Consider the following 22,780-nt stretch of genomic DNA (forward strand, 5'->3'; position numbering starts at 1 on the left):
ACTCTTGCTAATAACCTGTTGGTCAAAGCAGGTCATGTGGCTAGGCCTAGAGTTCAAAACAGGGGTGGGTGTGGGATACTGGGAGCCAGTAGTTCACGGGGGACCACCGATCTGACAGCCTACACTAGGGCACAGAATCACCAGTTTTATGAAATGTGGCCAAATGGCTCTTCAAAGAGGGAGCATTGATTTATGATCTCCCAACCTGTATTTGTATTTTTTGGGGTGTGGTGTATCTTCATCCCTAAGCCTCCTGCCAATGGTGTCTGGGTGTCTACCCCAATATGAAGGTACCACTAGACTTTTAATTTGGTGGCTTCTCTTGTTGTGGACCGTGGGTTCCTGGGTGCACAGGCTTCAGTAGTTGTGGCTTCCAGGCTCTAACGCACAGGCTCAGTGGTCGTGGCACAAACCCAGGGACATGTGGGCTCTTCCCCGGTCAGGGATAGAACCCACATTTCCTGCAATGGCAAGCAGATTCTTTACCACTGAACCACCAGGGAAGTCCTCATAGTATTGTTTTAGTTGCACTGTCCTGATAACTGGTGGAGATGATTATTCTTTTATTTTTTTCCCCCAGCTTTTATTGAGATATAATTGACATTGTAAATTTAATTTGTACAAGATGTCAAAGTTTGATTATTCTTTCCTGATCACTGACCATTTTTCTGTGCTTTCTATTCCGTGAATTCCCTGTTCCAATTTTTTGCTCCCTTTTTCCCCCCTGTCAAGTTCTTTCCCTGTGTCCTATTAACTTTCAGCTGTTTATACTGTCTGCATCCCCGATTCTTAAATGCTGAGCCTGAGGGGAAGTCGGGCTCCAGGTCCTCACTGCCAGGACGCTAGATTAGAAGGCTGTTAGGGAAGAAGCTGGACCAGAAACTTAGATGAGAAGTTTCAGAGGTGAAGTTTCCTTGGGGCGTGTGACTCAATGATCTCAGCCTCTATCCTGCCCTCCTGGGGTCTCAGCCAGAGCCAGGATGCCGATGGAGAAACTCCGGGCTCCCCATTACTATTCGGTTCTCACACAGCCCCTGGTCATTTGGCTCCCCACTTTCTTTCCCATCACCTCAGATCGCCCTCCTCCAGCACACCAGGGCTCCACAGTCTCCCTGGGGAAGCTGGACAGGGGTCAGAGCGTGGCAAGATGAAAGGCACTGCGGCTCAGCAGCGTGGGAAAACTGTGTGCCTCCTGGGCACTGGACGATGACCCTGAGCAGACCCCGAACCGCCTGCCTCTGCATCTTTCCTGCCTCCATCAATGCCCACTCTATGAAACTCTCCCTCTGGCCCTCCTACCTTCATATTGGATGCAATCCATCCCTCTTCTGATGCTCCCTAGAATCTTATTACACCATTTATCACCGATTTATAGACTCAGATTTGAGTGTCAGGCAGGACAACATCATGCAACAGACAGACTTAACAGCTTGGGGTACCTCTAAAACAAACCCAACCCCAAAAGTTCAACTTTAAAGAACTGGACCAGAATTTTGCAAGCTGAAAATCTAGAAAGAAGTGATGTCCAGTTCAACAGCCAGTAGTCACGGGCGACTGTTTCCATGTAAGCTGAGATTAAATTAAATTAAAAGTTCACCTCCTCAGCACACTACCCACACTTCAAGCGCTCATGAAGCACAAATGGTTACTGACCACCACAGGGCCATTTCCATCAGTGCCAGAAGTTCTGTTGGTCTGTGCTAAATTTTTGTTAAGTCTTATTTATTTTTATTTTTTTTGGCTGTGGTGGATCTTCATCGCTGAGCCCGGATTCTCCCTAGTTTCGGGGAGTGGGGACCACTCCCTAGCCGTGGGACTTGGGCTTCTCATTGTGTTGACGTCTCTTGTGACCGAGGTCAGGCTCTAGAGCATACAGGCTTCAGTAGTTGTCGTGCACAGGCTTAGTTGCCCTGCACCACGTGGAATCTGCCCAGACCTGGGGCTGAACCTATTTCCCCTGCACTGGCTGATGGATTCTTAACCACTGGACCCATCAGGGTAGGCCTAAACAGTGCTGCTTGTTTTTTTTTTTTCCCAGTTTTTAAATTTTATTTATTTATTTTACAACAGTGCTGCTGTTTTATTCATTCTATGTTTCACGGCTTAACACTATTTCTATTCTGAAACACCTACACTAGGGGAGAAACAAAAATCTCTTCATCATGTAGGCTTCCAAAGACCTCTCTATTGCCCTGGTCCCAAGCCATGAATTCGCTATGTGACTTTCAGGAAGTCACCCTCTCTGGACCTCGGCTTACTCGGCTGTGAAATGAAGACGCTGATGTAGAAGGCCCTTCCATCTCTGAATCCATCTGGTTCCACCTCAGGGAAACAGTTATTTGAGACGTGCAGGAAGAGCAGAGGGCAGGCAGGGGAAGGGGGATGGAGGGAGGGCATCATTAAGGGCTCCCAGATTCTTGCCTTTGATCAGGTGGTCTGGAGTGAGGTGAGGGGTGGTGGGAGGGAGAGGAAGGAGGGGGCCAAGTGAGTGGTCAGGTGCGAGAGGCAGCTGCAAAGAGCAGGGTGAGTCCTCCACTCCGGGCTCTTTCCACTTGAGAATGAGCCGAGTCCCTACCCAGAGGGCTGGTTCCTCATCCCTCCCTTATTCTAAGGGGGCGTTCAGTACACAGACAGGGTACCCCTTCTCCCCCCAACACCAGTTCTCCAGTCCTCTCAGCCGCTCAACAAACACAAAGGGAACATGAGGGCTGAAGGGCTTGCGGGAGACGGAAAATTGGGGTCCATGGTGGAATCCTGAATGCCTGTCCATCCTGCCTGTGCAGGTTGGGGAGGGACGACGGGGCCCGCTGACATTAGCCACTTTGAGATGGGAAAATGACAGCCTTTCATGGACCTGTTGGCTTTGGGGACTAAAGCACACACCTGGCTTTATGCCTGAGAATTGAAAATTGTCTTTGGGGTGGGAGTAGGACTTTCCAATAGGGAGAGAGTCCTGGATTGGGGATCAGGTTTCCAATCCTGCTTCCTTGGATAAGGTATTTAACTGTCTCAGGGCCTCAGTTTCCCCACCTGTAAAATGGGACACCAGACACACCTGTAAGGAGGAAGGGAGACCAACCACGTGGGTAGGTACCCAGTACCTATCGAGGAGCATGTGTTTTAGAGTCCTCTGAAATCCAGGCTTGCTCTCCTACACGGGGCCCTGTGCACACCCGCCTTCCCACAATTATCCTCACCCATGGCTCTGACTGCATGGTGGGGAGAAGCCCAGGCCCCTTTGATCTCCCAGTTCCGAAGTACCTCTGGAGGGGTGGCCAGGCAGAGGGCATGAGCGGCCGAGCCTGCTTGGCTCAGACCCAAGAGCCCGGGTTTCAGAGGTGAGCTTCAAAGGCAGGACTGTATTAATGTGGCTTCTTTTGTACCTGCTCGAGGAAGGAAAACAAGCCAGTGGCCCCTTCCTGCCCCAGGATGGCAGCTCAGATCCAAGAGATGCCCCCCCGCCCCTCACTCATGTCCCACTCCAGTCAGTTTGATCTCTCCATCCGCAGGATTTCTGTCTCATCAGAGCCGTAATGAAGGAGCAGATGAGGGTGGACCCTGCCCTGGCTCACCTGGGCCCCCGGCTGCCCCCGGGGATGTGCGATGGTGACAGGGGGTGGGGGCGAGGAATGTGAGGTGAGGAAGGCCAGGACCCACAGCTTTCACAGCAGGGGGAACAGCAGTAGTCAAGCAGAGCAGTCAGGGAGAGAGCTGAGAACTAGGAAATTGGCTGGGAGTGGGGGCAGAACGGTGACTGCTGGGGGAAAGCGCGGGGAAGGGGGTGCTGAGAGGGATGTCCTGCCACTGCTTCCGCTTCCCCAGCCCTCAGGGGAGGCCACTGAACTGCCACCAGTCTGCGAGGGTCCTTTCCGGCTCTTCCTCCACTGGCCACACCTCACCCTGTAGGACCAACACGAGAAGGGGGCCCCTGCCTGGCTCCCCCACTCCAGGGACCATCCGTGCCAGGATCTCTGTGAACCCACAGGTGCCCTGGCTGGGCGCCAGCAAGCAAGAAGGTTGAAGGGAAGGTGAGCATCCAGCCCCTCCCACAAGGGGGGCCAGAGGCACTCCAGTGGAACCCGGCTGGGGCAGGAGGTGGCTGGAAGATGAATGAAGCACTTATTCTTCTGTCAAGTAACCCACACCTTGGTCTGAATCCTGGGGCCCCTTGAAGAAAAGCCTCCCACTGCCTGGTCCTCTGCACTGACCCTTCCCAATAGGAGAAGTTTTGAAAGTTCTAGAATCTTGGGATTGGCTTACAAATTTTCGATTTCTAAGTGGAGCCCCCCATGCCTATTCAAGGAAATGGTGCAAGTGTTCATCCACCCCCCCATCCATCCTTCCTTCCTTCCCTCATCCATTCACACAGCAATATTTCTTTGAGCACCTACCTGTATCAGGCATTCTTGCCACGAGTCTATCATTTAGGCATGATTATCCCCATTCTAAAGAACTAAGAAATAAGAACTAAAGAAATAAGAATGAAGAAATAAGAACTAAAGAGCCTCTTGATGAAAGTGAAAGAGGAGAGTGAAAAAGTTGGCTTAAAACTCAACATTCAGAAAACTAAGATCATGGCATCTGGTCCCATCACTTCATGGCAAATAGATGGGGAAACAATGGAAACAGTGACAGACTTAATTTTGGGGGGGCTCCAAAATCACTGCAGATGGTGATTGCAGCCATGAAATTAAAAGACTCTTACTCCTTGGAAGGAAAGTTATCACCAATCTAGACAACATATTAAAAAACAGACATTACTTTGCCAACAAAGGTCCATCTAGTCAAAGCTATGGTTTTTCCAATAGTCAGGTATGGATGTGAGCGTTGGACTATAAAGAAAGCTGAGAGCCAAAGAATTGATGGTTTTGAACTGTGGTGTTGGAGAAGACTCTTGAGAGTCCTTTGGACTGCAAGGAGATCCAGCCAGACCATCCTAAAGGAAATCAGTCCTGAATATTCATTGGAAGGACTGATGCTGGAACTGAAACTCCAATACTTTGGCCACCTGATGAGAAGAACTGACTCATTGGAAAAGACCCTGATGCTGGGAAAGATTGAAGGCAGGAGGAGAAGGGAACGACAGAGGATGAGATAGTTAGATGGCATCACCGACTCAATGGACATGAGGTTGAGTAAACTCTGGGAGTTGGTGATGGACAGGGAAGCCTGGCCTGCTGCAGTCCATGGGGTCGCAAAGAGTCGGACACGACTGAGCAACTGAACTGAACTGAACTGATTATTCTATGGGCTTCCCAGGTGGTTCTGGTGATAAAGAACCTGCCTGCTAATGCACGAGACTTAAGAGATGTGGGCTCAATCCTTGGATCGGGAAGATCCCCTGGAGGAGGGCATGGTAGCTGACTCCAGTATTCTTGCCTGGAGAATTCCATGGGCAGAGGAGTCTGGCGGACTACAGTCCATGAGGTCGCAAAGGGTTGGACATGACTGAAGCGACTTAGCGCGTGCACACACACACACACATACCTATTCTATAGGTGAGGAAGCTGAGAGTCAGAAGGGTTAGGAAACTTGCTCAAAGTTACAGGGCAGTGAGGAGGTAGACCTGTTAGTTCAGGGAGCCCACTGTGTTGCCTGGTATGTTCTGTGTCTTGGTTCATCCGCTGTGGACCCTGAGTGAGCCCTTCTTTTGGGACGCAGCTACAGTTGGATTATCTGGGCCACACACACTCATCAGGCTTCCCAGTTAGCTCAGTGGTGAAGAATCCACCTGCGATGCAGGAGACGCAGAAGCCTCGGGTTCAGTTCCTGGATCAGGAAGATCCCCTGGAGAAGGGACTGGCAATCCACTCCAGTATTCTTTCCTGGAAAATCCCATGAACAGTGGAGCCTGGTGGGCTACAGTCCAGAGGGGTCGCAAAAAAAGTGAGGTTGATGGACTGGCTCAGGGCTTCCTTTTTCCTAGCTGCATATTAGTATTTTAAAAATATATTAAATATTTATTTAAAAAACCCCTCCCCCACTGCCCACCTAGCCCGAGAAATTCTGATCTAATTGCCCTGGGCTGGACCAAAGGCATCAGTGTTCCTGAAAGCTTCTTAGGTGATGTAGGTGTGTGGCCAGGATTGAGAAACCCTTGGATGAGAAGACTGATGGCTCGTTCCCGGGGCTGAGGGTGCAGCCCAGCCCCTCCCCTGGCTTGGAGACTCAGCCTCAGCGTCTCTGTGCTCAGGGTGGGTACACTGCAAAGAAACACGGGCAGCTGTCTCTTTAAGGAGATGGCAGCCTGGGAGCCAGCAGGGGGCCCAGCCCCAGGGCCCCGGGTGGCAGAGAGCAGACCAGGGAGGAGTAGATGCCTCTGCAGGAGTAGGAGCTGGGGGTGGGTGGGGAAACTTCCCCAGGGCGGCAGGGAGGAGGGGAGACTCGCTTGGGGCTGGAGCGGAGGATGGAAGTCCCTCCTTTTCTGGAGAGAATCAGCTCCTTGGTCTGAGGTTCTGTGACCAGCTCTGGGAAGGCTGGCCTGGGAGGGACAGGGAGAGACCAGGCAACCGTCGTGCCTCTGGGGAAGGTGAACCCAGCGCCCTTGGCCACCTGCCCTGCCATCGCTGCACACGGCGTTCTTACACTCGGTCCCCACGTGGGAGGGGGCGATCTCGGGGCACCTTGACTCTCCTTCCAGAAAGATCTGCTGACAGAGACAAGCTTCCCCACCCCCACCCTCCCTGGCTGAGGCTGGCGGGCACCTCCAGCGGTGTGGGTTGGGAGGGGCCTCCGCCCTCCCTCCGTCCCCTGTGCCCACGACCGACCGCAATGCTGTCAGGCTTCAGCAATCCCAAGGTCTGTGTGAGCTTCCCCAGAACTTGGGGGCCCAGGGCAGGGGGAGACGGGGCTTTTGAGACTGGGGCCTGTCCTCTCTCTATTCAGATTTTAGCTAAAGCCAGGTTTCTGCAACGGTGATGGGCAGACACATCACCTCCAGGTATTGTTAAAATACAAACTCTGATTCTCAGTAGAGAGGGCTCTGCATTTCTAACAAACTCTCAGGTGATACTGCCGGTCTGGGGACCACACTCTGAGCAGCAAGGGGCTGGTACTCCCCCCATGTCTGTTCTCTGAGCCCAGCCCTCTGATGGGCCTGCAAGCAGTGGGCATTCACCAGGGCAGGGCCAGGCTGGGTGGATGGCCACAACCCATGGTGTCTCCAAGGAACAAGTGGTCCTCACCAGCCTGGCATGTGGCATCACTGATGGCTCAGCACCCAGAATGGGAAAACATAAAATCTCATTTCAAGCCCCAGTGATGGTTTGGTTCAGCTTTCCTAGCTTTTTAGGAACTTAATTCCATGCATTTTTCTTAAATGCAAGGTGGCAAGTCACCTGCTTAAAATGACTTTTCCCTCTACATCTGAGTAGAGACCAGCAAAGGCAAGAGAATGCTTTTCCTACCCCTTTCCTGATCTCTGCTGTGTGTGGTTGGATAGCTAAGCGCCTCGCCTTCTCTTGTCTATTTCTGTTCTTGAAGTAGAGAAGGCAGGGCTTTGTCAAGTACAACCTGAGTCTGAGACGTTCTTTTGCTAGTGGGGAACGACAGTGCGACTTTGGGCAAGTCTCTTAACCTGTTTCTTCATCTATCAAATGGGCTCATTAATAGGCACTTCATAGAGCTGTGGTGAATTTTTCATAAAGATCATAAACATGAGAGCACTTTGTAAAGTGAAAAAGATGGGCCAGTGGTGCAGGGTCATCATAGGGTGGCGGTGTCTGGAATGGAAACCTGACTTCACCACATCCTCCCTGTGCAGCCGTGGGTAAGTTATCCAACTGCTCTGAGTCCCAGTTTCCACATAATTAAGAAAAGGACACTATTATCACCCCATAGGATTAGGTTGGCGAGATGTGGATACAGTTCAGCACTAGGACCGGATATAGAGTCACACCCACACACCTCCAGTTGGGCTTGTACTATTTCCATTCTGATTTCCACCCTGACCCTTGATGTCTGTGTGTTATTATGTACTGTTCACAGCCACATGGCCACCTGATGCAAAGAACTGACTCATTTTAAAAAACCCTGACGCTGGGAAAGATTGAAGGTGGGAGGAGAAGGGGACGACAGAGGATGAGATGGTTAGATGGCATCACCGACTCAATGGACATGAGGTTGAGTAAACTCTGGAAGTTGGTGATGGACAGGGAGGCCAGGTGTGCTGCAGTCCATGGGGTCGCAAAGAGTCGGACATGATTGAGTGACTGAACTGAACTGAACAGCCACATTATAGTCCATCAGATGAACGTATGGAAATTGGTGGCCTAAATCCTTCACTGATGGTCATTATGGTTGTTGAGCTGGGATCTGGAGTGAAGGTCTACAGTAAAGACAAGGAGGGCCCAATAATCATTTCCTTTCCTTTTCAGCCACCTGGACAAGAGACCACTCCCTGAACTGGAAGCCTCTTCCCGAAGGCTCTGGCCCGCTGGCCTCCTCACTCGTAGCACCTCCTGCTAGTTGGGGAGCACGGAATCCTTTTCCTTCTGAGGGTTCTTTTGTTAACCCCTGATGCTGCAGTGCTGGGAGCTGGGGGTTACAATTTGCCCATTGTTGCGAGAATCAGACAACCGACCCAACAGAAATACTCAGGATACACAGGCAGACCAGACAGCAAGAAGCAGAAGCTGGGACTTCCCTGACCGTCCTGTGGATGAGATCTCTGCTTCCACTGCAGGGGGCATGGGTTCAACTCCTGGTCGGGAAACTAGAATCCCACATATTCCATGGTGAGGCCAAAAAAAAAAAAAAAAAAACCCAGAGGCCTTCTTGACATTGGAAAAAAAAGTGTAGGCAGAGCCTGCGAGCAACCCCCGCCACCCATGTCGTGCTTCTGCTGGAGGGGGACTTCCCGGAGGTGGAAGCGGTCTCTGGGGCCACAGGGTGAGCCCAGCTGAGCAGATCCTGAGATGTGGTCCTTTCCCATCCTCTCAGAAAGTCCCACCACTTACTAGTGGTGGAGTCTGGGAAAACTTTAACACCTCTGGGCCTCAGTTTCCTCATCTGCTAAAGGGGAGCATCTACTTCCTGGGGTAGTTGGGAGGATTTCTCGAAACCACGCCTGTGAAACAGCACATGCGCCTTAGAGAGGGTTCAGGGAGTGTCTTAGTCTGACCCCCCCTCGCCTTTCCCAGGACATCATTGTCACCAACACTTCCACAGCCTTCCCTTCCAGGAAACCCAGGCTTTCCTGAGGGAGGCATTGCCGAGAAGCAGGACTTACTCTGCGATCGTGTAAAGACCCACTGCAAACCCCAAGTCCTGGCATGAGCGTCCCCCCACCCCTGCCCCCACCAAGCCCCACTGGAACAGCGAGTCCAGAGGCCACGGGGACTTGGACTGCAGGTGACAAGAAGGATATACCTCCTGGTGGGCAGGATCCCAGGAATTAGAAGTTCCCCAGCTTTGAGAACACGACCTTTGTGGTTGCTAGTGTCATTTCACCAAGGACTGTACAAAGTCGCCTTCCATATCCCCGGAAGACCCAGCAAGAGTCAGTGGATTAAGTTAAAGCAGCAGAGATTTACGTGGGCTCCGAGGCAGGCTGTCTGGATAGCCTGGGCTAACAGGCAGGAGAGGACCGGGGGAGGAGGGTGTGCTGCCCGGCCCCAGGTGGGCGGCCCGAGAGCCCGCATGGGACTCCCGCGATGCCAGTCCATCACGTACACTGAAGGCCGGAGCGGGGGGATGATCTCGCCTCTCCTGATCTAGAATTCAATAGTTTTTGGAGTGACACCGAAATTTCCTTATAAGTTTAAAGAAAAAAGCAATCTCTATGAGCTTGAATGTGGCATTCAGCAAAGACCTTCATTGATGGGGGCCCCCCATCCTCAACCTCCAAGCTTCTTGAAGGCACGTTTTGGCTAAGAGACAAAGTTCGAGGTGTGAAACCCAACTGTCGATACAGCCACTCTCTGCAATCAGGCAGAATTAATTGTGTGAACACCATTGATCAAACCACTTAATACTTACAGAGGCTGAGAAGGAGCTGAAATGTAATTTCATTACCAACCTGCTCACCCCTAATGAAACTCCTAATAACTCTCTAATTTTTCTTTCAGATAAGGGCTGATAGGTGGGAAAGGGGGGGAGAGGGGGTGAGGGAAGGGATTGAGAAACTTCTTTTCTCTTCTCTGCTCAACTCTGTCTAGATAGAGCCAAGTCAAATACCTACTCCCATGATCATCTTGTCAAAAGTCACATTCAAGGTTGTGGTCAACCCTGAGATTCACGCTGGGGATAGGGTGGGGGTGCAGTTGGAGGAGGGGCACAGATCATCCTAAACTGCAAGCCAGGTTCACAAAAATCCATGCTGATTTGCCTTAAGGTGATTATTCAGTGGTTCACAGGTGGCTGGTACTTTTTAGGCTGAAAGCAAAATGCATGTGGGTTCTCTGGGCAAGAGGTGGGTTGGAGCAGAAGTGGCCACAGGGTCAAGAGGTCAGAGGAAGACAGTTCTGAGGGTTGGATGAGGATGGTCACAAAGGAGCAGGGTCCCACGGCCATGTGAATCTTGGCTCAAGTCCTGAGTGGGTGCAAGTTCCTTTGCGGGACCTGCACACACAGTCAGAGAACCAGAGAACACCGCGTTTGAGCACACACTGCACATCCTTGTGTACACACACCACACAGGCTAATGCAAGCTCCTTGGGGACAGAGACACCTTCATGCCGGCTGTTTTCTCCTGTGCCTCAGCGGGTGAACTGCAGCAGCAAGCACCCAATGGATACTCAGGAAATGGGACCAAACAGCACATGCATACGCACACACGCCCCACATGCACACACACCTGAGTCCACAGGGGTGCACACACGCCTCCACCCATCTGTCTTCTGGGAGCACAGGGAACCCGCTGGTCTTCTGTGCCATTTTATCCCCAGCACCTAGCAGGCACCTGGAAAAACCTGTGCAGAGAGAGCTGGGTGAGCCCGCCTCCAGCAGAGCTGCTCTGCTCTCCCTCTTGGATCACCCTTCATGTCAAGCACTGCTCCCACCGCTTCCTCCAGGAAGGCCCCCTGCGCTGTTGTCCGCAGGGATCACCCACTCGCCCGCCATGCTGTCTGTGTACACCGGCTGCTCTGGCTGCCTTCCACTTGCACCTCCCTCACCACTCTTGTCTTCCCAGATCGCCCCCTACTCCCTGCTGCCCATCAGGCCAGGAACTTCTTGAGACCCTCTCCGCTATCAAAGTGGGAGCTTCTGACCACACTCCCATCCCCCATCTCCCACTGGTCTGAGACTTCCAGACTAGACAAGCCTTCCTCATTCTTTTTTTTTTTTCTTTTTAAAATTTATTTTGGCTGCACTGGGTCTTCATCACAGCACTCGAGGGCTTCTCTAGTTGCAGCACAAGGACATCTCCTTGCAGGGTTCGTTGTGTGGGTTGCTCTCCTTACCCAGCACGGGCTCTAGGGCACATGGGCTAAGCAGTTGCCGCTTGTGGGTTTAGTTGCCCCGAGGCACGTGGGATCTTAGTTCCTTGGCTGGAGATCGAACTCGAGTCCCCTGCACAACAAGGCAGATTCTTGACCACTGGACCACCAGGGAGGTCCCCTCATTCGGTTCTTGAGAAGAGAACTCCTCTCCATTTGTTGGGGCTGGTGAGATGACACCCCCTTTCTGTTTAGCTCCCTGCTGAACCTCCTAAAGTCTCTCAGTGCCCGACAGGTACCAGACAGCCAGCTTGTGCCCAGATCCCAGGGCTGAGCTCCCAGGGTGGGTATGCAGGCAGAAGGGGGGAAGACAGCACAAACATGGGCTGGTGGGTTGTACATGCCTGTGAGTGCTTGTGTCGTGTGTGCTGCGGGTCTTGCCTTCCCTGATTGAGCCATCTTGGGAAATAAACCCAGGTTTCTATGACCCAGCCCCACCTCGCTCTGCCCAGGACTCCCCCCAGCCCACCCCAGGCCCTAGAACTGTGGCCTTTCTGGGGCTGAGCTGTCGAAAGCGTCACCCACACCCACATCTCGCCCCCACCTCTCATGGCCTCCTTTCCAGCCCCAGCTCCCTTTCCCTGGCTTCTAAGGTCTGGGCAGGAGGCAGGGAGGGGCAGGGTGAGGGGTGGGGGCAAGCGAGGGTAGTTATTTACAAAGCCTGTGCCCTGGGGACCCTTGTCCTGGACAACAATTACAGCCCCTTAATTAACTGAAATGCAGTCCGCCTGTCGATGGAGGCATGTCCCCCACCGAAGTTTGCCGCGCCTGCCGCTGTCTAGTACTGGTTAATGAATATAAATCAGATAGTTTATAGTTAGCAAGCAGGGAACAGGCTGGCAAGGGCCTGAATTCCAATGCAGAACGCCTGAGGATAGGAACATACGCACCGTAAGAGGCCAGGTCACCCATGGGAGGGGGTGGAGGTGGGGTCAAGCCTGACCACCTTGCTCTGGGGCTCTGCGTGCACACACAGGTGTGCATGCAGCCCGGGCACAGAGGGGTCACCCAACACGGGCATCTGCACCCACGGAAACGAATGACCCCTGCATGGTCCGTGCTCTCAACAAGACACACGCAAATGCGGACAAAGCCCAGCCCCCGAGAATCCCCAGCCCCTGCCCTTTTCTGACATCCACAGAACCTGGGCAGCTTCTCCGTTAGATGCCAGAGCCTGTACCCGCTGCAAAAGCCAGAACCAAGCCGGCCCCCGGTCAGCTCCCCCTAATTCTAGGCATCCGTGGAGGCCAGGAGGCTGACCCGCTGCCCCCTCCCTGAGCTAGAGTTGTTGGATTGTATGTAGCAGGGGCTGTGTATGTAGCAGGGGCAGTATGTAGCACTGCAGCTGTAGAACCCTGACTTCAGCCAGAGAAGCTGCTAGAATGGGTGTGGGAATTTTACTCAAGGCCTTCACAGGTGCAGAGGAAGTAGATTGCCATGGTCCTGGGACAGGGTAGGGTTCATGGGCAGCTGAAGGGCGCACAGGGCTCCACAGTTAGGTTTAATGTTCTTCTCTTACTGTCTTGGAACTTAATAACTGGGAACAAGGGGCCCTGAATATTTATTTTGCATGTTTGTGTGTGTGTGTTAGTCGCTCAGTCGTGTCTGACTCTTTGTGACCCCATGGACTGCAGCCCACCAGGCTCCTCTGTCCATGGAATTCTCCAGGCAAGAATACTGAGTGGGTTGCCATTCCCTCCTCCAGGGGATCTTCCTGACCCAGGGATCAAACCCAAGGCTCCTGCATTGCAGGCAGATTCTTTACCATCTGAGCCACCAGGGAAGCCCATATTTTTCATTAGATACCCCAAATACGAAGTTGGCATGGGAACAAAGCTATGTGCAGAGTGTGAGTTTCAGGTTCTGTTGTTGAGGGGATCCCTGGAAAGTGTTCTAGTGACAGGGGTCACTTGAAGACAGTGCGCTTTATCCAGACCTGGAGCTTGGTCCTGCTGTCTGTGTCACTTGGGCAAGTCATCTTCCCTCTCTGGGTCCCAAGTGCAGGCTTCCAAGGAGATGCCCTTCCAGCTCAGTCACTCCTCCCTGGGGAAGAGGCCATACCTTGGAATCTTGGCACCTACTGCAGGGCCACACACACACACACACACACACATACACGCCGGCCGCTTTAACACAAAGCTGTGTTAGCGCCTCTGGAGAGATGAAGTAGGGGTGTCCCCACACCCAGGCGAGTCCAGACAAGCTGCTGCTGAAATCCGGAGACCAGGGCCAACACCTTTGCCTGGCTTGTTTACGCCCCTCCGAGGGGCTGGGGGGCTCCAGCTGCGCGGTGCGGTGTGTGTGTGCGGCGCTCACGGCTTGTGGGGGCGGATAAAGTAATTGGCATCCCGGGCTTGATGACACCCCCGCGTTCTGCCTGGCTGGTCGGGGACGGGAGGGGCGACAATTATTTACTCCGCCCGGGCTCCCCTGCCGGGAGAGCCGCAGGGAGGAGGGAGAGGGATCTCCGGGTTCTGCAGACAAAGGAAAAGAATCCTATGACCGGGGCGTGAGAGAGGGTGCCGCGGCCGCGGGGCTGGCCCGGGCGGCGGCTAGGGGTGCCGGGTGTGCACCGCAGGCAGTCCGCGGCCGGGGGCGCCCGCGTGGCCCGGGCAGCCAGAGGATGGGGGCGCCCTGTCCCTAACTTGGGTCCCCCGCCCCTCCCCTACCGCGTGGAGGGCTCTAGCGCCGGGTCGTGCGGTCTGAAGTTGAGTCCCCTGGGGGCTGCAGGTCTGTTGGGGAGGGGGCGCTCTCTCGCGCCCCCTGTTGGCGCCCCTGAAGCCTTGCAGCCTGCTAGTGTGCCCGAGGCGGCTGCGCTGCGCGGGTACCTCCAGCCTCCATCCTGCTCGGATAGCCAGGGGGCTTGTTCAGGTGTTTTCTTTCTGACGGAGCTGACTGGGAAGGCGCCCGGCGGTACTCAGACTGGCAAGGGCCCCCTGCCTCCGCGGGTGAATCTTGCACAGAAGCATCCCTCTATCTTGACCAAGCTGTCAAGACACCCATTTCACAGATGGAAAAGTAAACAGGAGGGACTCCCCTGGTGGTCTAGAGGCTAAGACTCCACACTCCCAGTGCAGGGGGGATGGATTCAATCCCTGGTCAGGGAACTAGATCTCACATGCTTCAGCTAAAGATCCCACAGACCAAAACTAAGACTCAGAGAAGCCAAATAAATAAATAAAAACAACAACAAAGGGCTTGCCTGATGACTCAGTGGTAAAGAATCTGCTTCCCAGTGCAGGAGACATAGGAAACCCGGGTTCGATCCCTGGATCAGAAGATCCTTTGGAGAAGGAAATGGCAACCCACTCCAGTATTCTTGCCTGGAGAATCCCATGGACAGAGGACCCTGGCAGACTACGGTCCATGGGGTTGCAAAGAGTCAGACACAACTGACTGATTAAACAACAGCAACAAAGGAAACAGAGAAGGCACTCACTGCCCAGAGTCCTGCAACCACACTACAGGTTAAAGTTCAGGGGATGTCTCCGGACTTCTTCTGGGGCCCTGGAAGGAGATCATTATCCTACCACCCCTAATTCCTCCTCCACGAACACGCCCCATTAACTCAGAGGAGGAGAGGCACTTGGAGGAGGAGGGTCTTCTCCTGGGGGCTCCAGTGCTCTGTCTAGTGTTCCCAATAAACCCTTTCGTGGACCAAGAACATCTGCTGACCTTCACAGCTCCTCCTACCCCCATCCCCATATGTGGGTAGAGACAGGGAAGGCGTGAGAGGAAGAGAATTCACAAAGACTGAAGGTAGAGAAGGTGCTAGAAGAGGTTTGCCCTGTGACTCATTTGGAATTGCAATCTATCCTGACTCCTAGTCCAGACACACACCCGAGACACTCAAAAAATGCCTCCTCCTGGGGAACTGGGCTCCCAGCATTAGGGTGGGATGGGCAAATGGAGGAAGGGTGCTTTGGTGTGGAGTCTAGCCTGTCTCTGAGACAGATTTGGTCCTCAACTGGGGATCTCACACAAAATAGTGTCCAAGACACTTTGAGATGCCGTGGCTCTGTGATGTCAGCCAAGGAAGGCTTCCCAGAGGAGGAGGAGTCAAGGGATGCTGTGTGCAGGGCATGGCTGAGCCTGGGAAGGGCGTGGACCCATGCCTGAGTGTACCCTCCCCCCCCCACCTGCTCCAGGCTCTGAGCCCAGCAGGTGGCCGGAACGGAACCAACCCTTCATCTTGAGATGACATGGAAACCGGTTTCTGTTAGAGGACTGAGGACCTCACGCCTTCAGACAGCAAGACGGATGGCATGGGGAGACCCTTTCCACTCAGCAGTGGGAGTCAGGGTGCCTTGGACAGCCCTGGATGGGCATCGCTGGGCGCTGCCCCCTTGGCTGGGGGAGGGGGAGAGTCAGCTTTAGTGCAGGTCCTCCCGCTCCACTCAGGAGCCTTGGTCAGAGCTCACATCTTCTCTGAGCCTCCTCGGACCATCCCCAGTGTGGCCCCCACTCATCAATGTCTCCCCGTTGACCTCCTCCTCCCAAGAGGCAGGGAGGTGGGAGGGTGCCTCCAAAACCAGCCAGTGAATTCTGCACTCCTCTGAGAAACACGGGAAAGAGGTGAGGGAGAGAAGAAAAGAAGGACCCCATCCAGCCCTGGGCTGCTGATCTGAGCCGAATTCTCCACCTGCTGGGGGAGGGAAGGGGAACCGACCCCCAGCATCACCCAGCGACTCGAAGACTGGAATCTGGGTCTGAGTTCTCTCCCTGAATTCACTGGTTGAACTCGGGGGTCTGGGGATCTCTGGCGCTCCTGGACTGGGAGAGAGGGTGGCAGGGGTCTTCTTCCACCTCCTCAGTCTTGTCCCTCTCCCCTGAACTTTCCAACTCAGCAGCCACGTGATCTTAAGAAAGCTGCACCACCACTGTGGCCCTGGGTTTGCCCTCGGTACTAAAAGGATTATTGGGAGCCAGAGATAGTGTGGCTCACAAGCCTGGTTTATTATTATTAATTATTATTTTTCCCTGATCATGCTCAGTGTACACTGGTACATGATTGGGAGGGGGAGGCCTCTCTGCAACCCCCGCCCCCCCCACCCCCGTCGAAGTCTTGGACTCTTGTCTTTCTCTCCCCATTCTTTAGATATGATTAAAAAAAAAAAAAAAAAAAAAAAAACCTCCAGTAGCCCACGCTGGGGTTTGTGTGTTTGGAGAGAGGCGAGGAAAGCGAGGGAAAGGTTGACTGCTTTTTTCTCCCCTCCCTCCCTTTAGCGTGGGTGACACTGGCGAGAAGCGAGCAGCTGACCCGGGTTTGAATTTAGAGTGTTCATTAATACGATATTATGCCATATGCTCCCGCGCACTGTCTCCCTCTAATGCAGCCGCCAATTTGCTGGGCAGCCCTAATTAGTAATGGTATAATGAGAGTATTCAGAGGGTAATGTGGTGGGTGGGGATGAGAACTCTGGGATTGCTCCTGGCCAGGGTGGAGTTGTGGGGGACAGAAGCTTGCTGCAGATAGTCGGGGCTGGGGGTGAGGGGACCCCAGGAAATGGTCGTGTGGATCCAGGGCTGGCTGACACCCAAGACCCAAGGTGCCTTCCTTCTCCCCCTCAGTTGATTAGGGAGCAGAAGCTCAAGGCCGCGGAGTGGGGCGGGCGGCAAGGGAGAGGACAGAGAACCTGGGTGAAGGAGGAGTGGACGGATGCTCCTTTGTTTTCTAACCAGAAGTGGATGCTCCAGGAACTGGAATGGTGGTGCTGTGTGTGTGTGTGTGTGTGTGTGTGTGTGTGTGTGTGGTGTGTGCAGCCCTTGAATGCCTTGAGTACTTACTATGTGCCAGGCATTCTGCTGGCCCCACAGAATCAACCTGCCCAGTGTCGTGACCGATGCCACTCTTCACACGAGGAGACTGAGGCTCAGAGAAGTTCACAGGTCACTCGGCCGGTGCAAGAGCAGATGGTGGACAGCCAGGACCACCCAACTCCAGAGCTGGAGAGGCTCAGTTGGACCATCCCCCTGGGGATGCCGAGGTCATGGGTGCTGGGGAGCATGATAGAGGGGTTGAGGATGGACATGGCCCAGGACTGTCTGGCCGCTCACGGTTCCTGCCCTGCCCCACTCAACACACAGTGCTTTATCTGTCCCTCCTTCATTTCTCAGTCTGCAGTTTCTCAGCCTCTGTCCCTCCTTCATTTCTCAGTCTGCAGTTTCTCAGCCTCGGTCCATGGGATGAGAGGATGTTCAGGATCCCAGCTGAGACACTCCTCTACACGATGACCAGTCCAGGCCACACCTTAGGCCGTCGCGGTCTCAGTTGAAACTTTAGCTTGGGCAATGCGAGCCCCTGAGCTTATGGTCAATTCTACCCCTAGCCAGAGGCGAATCCCAAGGAAGGATTGGGAGCCCCAGGGGGCAGGAAGTATCCGTGCCCCAGGTTCATAGCTGCCTCAGCTGCTCTGAGCCTCCCCAGGCCAAGGGTGTCTGCAGGAGCAGGTGGGTGGGCCCTGGAACCTGCATCTTTGAGATGCTTCTTCTGTCAGCACCCCTCTCAGCCCCCCTCCTTCGCAGGCACGGCTGGGCAGCACTCCCTCCCCGGGTGATCGCAGCTCTCCCGCAAACCCACGCTCAAGAGATGAAATATTCATCACGTACATATTGGCTCCTCCAGCAGCTTTTAGGGAAAGCAAATGAGACTGGCTCCGGGAAGGAAATGAGTGTGAGGCATGGGGGGGGGGGGGGGGTGGGCTGGCGGTGGGCGATGGTGAGGATGAGGTGGGGAGGTGCCTCCTAGCTTCACCCTCTCCCTCTCAGGTCTAGCTTCTGGGAGCAGGTTGCACTGTCCGGTGTCCCCAACCTACCATATCCCTGGCCCCTGACCCCTTGCCTCCCCACCACCCCAGAGCCCCCATCTTATCTCCTGGGAGATGGGAGCTCACAGTTCTGCTGTGTTACACATCCCAAGCATACATCCGTCTAACCAACAGCCACCCTCGGCCACTGGGTGCTGGGCCCCCAGGGGTGTGCAAGGCAGACAAGTCCCCGCCCGCATGGAGGACACAGGTGTAGAAGGCCATTTCAGGTGGCAGAGGGAAGGGAAGGGAAGTGAACATCTATTTCAGTTTGGGTGGGCACGGAAGGCCTGTTGAGACGGCGACATCAGAGCTGAGCGCTGAAAGGGGAAGATGAGCTTTTTCCAGGCAGAGGGAACAGCAACTCTAAAGGCCCAGGGGAGAGAATGAGCTCAGAGTGTCGAAGGAGCGATCAGAAGGGCACGGTGATTCTGACGCAGGAGGAGAGTGTCTTGGAGAGGGTCTCAGGGGCTCCAACATGCAGGGCACAGGGGACTGGGGTTTATTCTAAGAGCATTTGGATTCAGCAGCTAGAAGGGCCCTGGATTTGGACCCAGGAGCCTGGTTGTGAGACTTCAGCCAGTCACTTTACCTTCTAACCTCACCTTCCTCCTCTGTGAAATGGGTACAGGAAAGATCAGCTCACAGGGCAGCTGCATCGTTTGTGGGACAATGTGTTGCTCTTCAATGATGGTATCACAGCATCCCCCTCTGCCTCTCCTGGGGTTCACCCAGTGATGCTTGGACCACACAGAGTCACAGAACCTCCGGACCTTTGCATGGAGGGCATTCAGCCAGCATCTCGTATGAACAGGATGCTGTCTGCCCGGCACGAAGCGTGTGCCAGGATGCAGCTGTGGACGTGACAGATTCATATGGACGGGAGCCAGCTGGACCAGCCCATTTCATAGACAGAGGATGGCAAGGTCAAGGCCACACAGTGGTAATCTGTAAGTACGAGAGCCCACGTTCCCCCCCCTCCGGCCCCCGCCACCAATCCAGTGTTCTCCCCTGGATTCAGACAATGAGCACCCCTCTCCTCTCGATGAGAGGTTCCTCCACACCAGGGCCCTCAGGGGAGGACCTGTGACTCCCCGGGCCTCGGCCCTGCTTGGAATAAGGAAGAATTCAGAGGGGATCGCAAGCTTTCTAGACCTTTCCTGGCTGCAGTGGGCCTTGCAGGATAGATGGGATTTTGCCGTGAGGAACAGGGTGACATTCGGCAGAAGGGTCAACAAAGGCTTAGAGACCAGAAAACATGGGATGCGTATATTAAGAAGTGGATGAGTCTGTGAGAGGATGAGGAGGAGCCGGGTGTGAAGGACCTGGGAGGGCACACGGGGTGCCATGCACAGGCTGTGGGAGCCACCGCAGCCCTTTGAGTGACGGATGGGGGCTTTCCTGGGGGCTCAGCGGTGAAGAAACCGCCTGCAGTGAGGAGACGTGGGTTCGATCCCCAGGTCAGGAAGATCCCCTGGAGGAGAAAATGGCAACCCACTCCAGTATTCTTGGCCTGGAGAATCCCACGGATGGAGGAGCCTGGCGCACTACAGTTCATGGGGTTGCAGAGAGTTGGACACGACTGAATGAGCGTGCACGGCTCAGGGCTGCTCTTCACAAAGCCCTGTGCTGACTGCATCGAAGTAGGGAAGTGGAGGCAGGCAGATCTGTGAGCAGACTAATGCAGTGGTCCAGGGAAGCCTTCATGGAAAGGGGTGGCCTCAGCAAAGAAGAAAAAGGAACGCATTTCCGAGGAGGGTTCGACTGCTCCTACCACCACCACCAGAGTCCACCCCTGATGGAGTGTGGGGAGCAGGAGGGAGGGGGAGACAAAGCTCTCAGAAGATGGGAGATTTAGCTGTTCTTTATTGATTCCACGAACATTTCCTGAGCACCTGCAGAGGGTCAGGCCCTGTGCCATTCAGGCAGGAAATTGAGCAAAATTGTGCAAACCTTGAAGCCTTGTGATTTGTGTTCTGGTTGGGATGGGGGATGGGAAGTGGGGTGAAGGGCCGTCAGACTCGGGTGCCCCTCTCAGGGCCTTGATTTTGCTCTCTGTAAAATGGAGGCATTTCGAAGGTCAAACATCCTTTCCCCAAACAGCTCCCAGGGCGGGACAGGGTGGGGTAGGGTGGGGCGGAGGGTGGGGGAACCAGCTGGTGCTTCAGGAAGTTGTATATGGATAGATCCTCAGAATTCTGATCACCCAAGCACGTGGAGATACGGAGGGAGTGGGGAGGGGGTTGGGCTCTCCTTTGAGGTCTCACCCACATGGTCGTGAACCTCTTGGGGCCATGGGAATGGGATCTCAGGGACCCCACTTCTCATCTGGAGAAATCAGACCCGGGAAAGGGCCATTTCAGAAGCAGAGATTACGGTGCAGATTCCTTTAACAAAGGCGGCGGCTGATGATTCCTGAGTCCTCTGCTGAGGAACTTTCCACGCACTAGGTCTGTCAACCCCAGAGTCTCCAGGAACAGATACTGCTAGTGTCCCATGTTCCAGATGAGAACACAGAGACCCAGATTTCTGAGACCATTCACAGAACTGGAGTAGGAATTCAGGCTGCCCACATCCATCCTTTCTACTAAAGGCTGGCCCTACATCCGGTGAGCAGTAGCCCCACAACTGCAGCGCAGGGGCAGCAGAATCCAGGATGCCTTCCGGGGAGCAGAAACATTTGAAGGTAAAATTTGGATTCTCCAGGGTAGGGGAGGGAAGGGAGTTCCCAAAGTGCCTTTAAACCATCAGAGCAAAAGCTAGAAGGTCCCTCCTGAGCGCACCAGAGCTGGGGGTGGAGTTGGGGGGGGGGGGGAATAAGCCCCAGGGGTCCCCTTTGTCCCCACCTTGTCATCAGTTTTCCAGGAAGTTTGGAATCTCCCCTTGCCCTCCTCCACCCACCAGGGTGAAGGTTTGTGGGGAATGTTCTCCCGCAGAACTCGGCACGAAATAAATTCCATTCTTACTCTGCAAATGACAGTGCACATAAATATTCAGTAAATTAGCAGCACGCTTTTATAGATTTATCAGTCATTGCAGGCACAAAATGACAGGCAATGTTGTAGCTGAAATATTAATGCTGACAAATTAATGATTTCTGAGTAAATGATGTCATTTTTGCACCGTTTCATTAAAATTTACTCACTTCTGCTTCATTTCTGGGCCTAAAAAAAAATTAAAATCATTTCTTTCTCTCTTTCTTCTTTCTTTTTAGTGTGGGATCGGTTCCCAAACCTGAGAGGGACATAAATTTTCCCTAGCAGCACCCCGGAAACAGAGGTGGGGAGCATGGTAGGGCTCACCTCCCCTCTCCAGGCCTGCGGGAAGGTCAGGGAAAGACCCCTTGGGTCCCAGAGCTGGCTTCTAGCTGGTACAGAGCAAAAGGGTTTCTCTGGGTGGAGCTGGGAGTGAGGGTGTGGACTGTAGGGGAAAGTAGGGAGGGATCCATGGAGGGGTGTGTCAGTCCGGGGCACTTGGGGCCAGAAATGGAAGGCCTTCCCCTCCCGATTTGGAAACCCCAGCGCCTCCTTTGTTCCTATCTTATAGGGCTTTCTCTCTTGCAATAAATTTGGAGAACAATTAAGTACCGTGACTGTTGTAGTGGGGAAAGAGGGACCACCAATCTGTAAATATGCCAGACCCACTCTTCACCAAGGTTCTTGAAAGGAGCAAATCTCAGTCCCAAATCTTGGCCTAACAGCTTAGGTGCATGTGACCTTGGGCGAGGAACGTTGCCTCTCTGAGCCTCAGTTTCCCTTTCTCTCATCATTTCTCGGGGTTCTTGGGAAGATTCAATAGAATGGCCTTTACAAGGCCCTGGCTCATTGGAAAAGAGCCTGCTGCTGAGAAAGATTGAGGGCAGGAGGAGAAGGGGGTGACAGAGGAGGAGATGGTGGGATGGTATCACCAATTCTATGGACATAGTGTTAGTCGCTCATTAGTGTCAGACTCTTTGGGACCCCGTAGAGTGTAGCCTGCCAAGCTTTTCCAGAATTCACCAGGCAAGAATACTGAAGTGGGTTGTCATTCCCTTCTCCAGGGGATCTTCCCCGCCCAGGGATGGAACACGGGTCTCCGGCATTGCAGGCAGATTCTTTACCGTTTGAGCCACCAGGGAAACCCTTACGTCTATGGACATAAGTTTGAGCAAACTCAGGGAGATGGTGAAGGTCAGGAAAGCCTGGCGTGCCGCAGGCCGTGGGGGTCGCAAAGAGCCGGACACGACTGAGCGACTGAACCACACAGAAGCAGGGCCCCCAGCAGGGCGCCCCCCTCCGGTGGGGCTGCCCTGGGCTCCCAGGCGCACCCCGCCCCAGGCCCCCGGCCGTGGGAAGGTGAGGGGCTTGGGGAGGAGGAGCGAGGCCCCCCGCGCGCCCCGACGGCCCTGCGGGGGTGGGAGCCCCGCGCCGCCGCCCGCCTCGGTCTGGTAAACGTGGCCAAAAGCAAACAAGCTCGCTGGCCCCGGGGCGGGCGCGGCGGGAGTGAGGGCGGCGGGCGGGAGCCGCCAGGAAGACACAAAGGAGACGCGCGCCGAGC

The sequence above is a fragment of the Muntiacus reevesi genome, chromosome 18, assembly GCF_963930625.1.
Source record: "Muntiacus reevesi chromosome 18, mMunRee1.1, whole genome shotgun sequence".
NCBI lineage: Eukaryota > Metazoa > Chordata > Mammalia > Artiodactyla > Cervidae > Muntiacus > Muntiacus reevesi.